The sequence below is a fragment of the Octopus bimaculoides genome, chromosome 11 (assembly GCF_001194135.2).
Source record: "Octopus bimaculoides isolate UCB-OBI-ISO-001 chromosome 11, ASM119413v2, whole genome shotgun sequence".
NCBI classification, from domain to species: Eukaryota; Metazoa; Mollusca; class Cephalopoda; order Octopoda; family Octopodidae; genus Octopus; species Octopus bimaculoides.
This window is the reverse complement of record NC_068991.1, coordinates 48,539,554-48,541,497: the sequence shown is the minus strand read 5'-3', so window position 1 is coordinate 48,541,497 and position 1,944 is coordinate 48,539,554.

Sequence of the window (1,944 nt, the reverse complement as noted above, 5' to 3'; positions counted from 1 at the left end):
TCTCAGCGCATGTCTGCGCATCATCAACCACGGCATGCCCAGCCCTCCTTTCAGCGGGTGTTGGCAACAAACGGATCGCCTCACCATCGGAACGCTTCCTTTCCACAAAAAGCGGAAGAGGATGCGCTCCAAGATAGATAGATAGATAGATAGATAGATAGATAGATAGATAGATAGATAGATAGATCACTGTTGACAAACAGCTCCATGTTATGCACCAGTGGGTTATCGCTTTGGAAAGATTTGGTTGAAGCATCGTCACTAATGATTTCAATTATTCCTGGCATTTAAATCTCCTATCAAATCAGCGTACTAAAGGGAGTCCAGTCATGTCTCTTCTAATTAAGATCGCTAGCTTTCTATTAGATCGTAGTGTGTATTGATGGAGATCTTTCTGTCCCAAATTCTATGTCTGCATAAATGTTTTTCTATTCTTATAAAAAATCTAAACCGGTGGAAGTTTTGATGCACCAATATTTTCACATGCTAGGAAGATTGGCGTTCTTTAAGATTATTGTGCTGCTGACCTTTTCTTCTCAAATGTTGTTTGTATATGCCAACTAAATGAGAATATACTTAATAGAACGAGGGATTAATATCTCAATTTTAAATCTGAAGTCTGAGGCTGACGTTTTAAAAGTTCACGCTATGAGGCTCAAGTTTACGATGTTCAGTCAACTAATAGATCCAAAACGCATGTCCGAATGCTGCGCTTGTCTGAATGCAGCGCAAGTCTGAATGCTGAACGCTGGCATGTGCACATATATTGTGTCAGCATGCGTGCTTGCGCAAGAGCGTGTACGGCTTTTTCCCAGTTTTTCCCATTTATTTTTTATTATTGTATATGCAGATATAAATTCTCTAATAAAATCATTTAAAGAAAGACATAACGGATTTTTTAGAAAATCTCTATAAAATCTAGTTGTTTGCTAATTTGGAACAAAAACAGGCAACCACTGAGTTCCTCGGCTTTATATCCGAGAAACCTATTCAAAGTACCATAGCAACAGACATTTCTTTTTCAGTTACTTACAGCTTAACAACTGTTATAGTTGCCATATTTCGTTGCATGTTACCTTTTATACATCGACGAACAGGAAAGAGTAAAAGAGAATATTATTAGCCTGTTGCCAAGAGAAAACAGACGAATGTCTCCTGAAGCAATCAAACAAATATAGTGGATATTATTTAATATGTTCACATACCGGTGTACTTTCAAACCTACTTAAGATTATGATACAAACTTTCTATAGCGAGATCAATATGTGCATGCATGTGTGTGTGTGTGTGTGTGTGTGTGTGTGTGTGTATGTGTGTGTGTCTGTCTGTGTGTCTGTGTGTACGTATTTGTGCATTTGTGCTTGTGTGCGTATGAGTGTATGTGTATATGTTTATATGTGTATGTATATATATTTAAAGATTCACGTATACACACACACACACACACACACACACACACACACTCACACACATATATATATATATGTTTGTATATATATATATATATATATATATATATATGCATATCTTACACTCATATATTATACATACGTACATATATATGTAAATATATGCGTACGTGCATATATATATATATATGACGACCGCTCCATCTTGACAGACGATAGCCATCCCATCAACAATCCACATATATCATCACGCAGTACAATCACTCCGTTGGTGAGCCCTCAAGTGACTTTGAAGTCCGGCTGCTGAGCGACAAGGTCTACAGCACAGATGACAAATGTTCAAGCCTCTTGATCCTTGCTCGCTGGTATCTGATTCTAAAGAAACGCCTCTGTGAACCAGCATATGTCTCTTAAGTCCGGGTATTGTTTTACAAACCTTGTGACATATGCCACAGGTCGCAGAAGGCGGTTGGTATTTAGGGTGTCTGGAATTTCTACCTTCATGTGTTTTCATGTGATTCACATATCCTGCTTT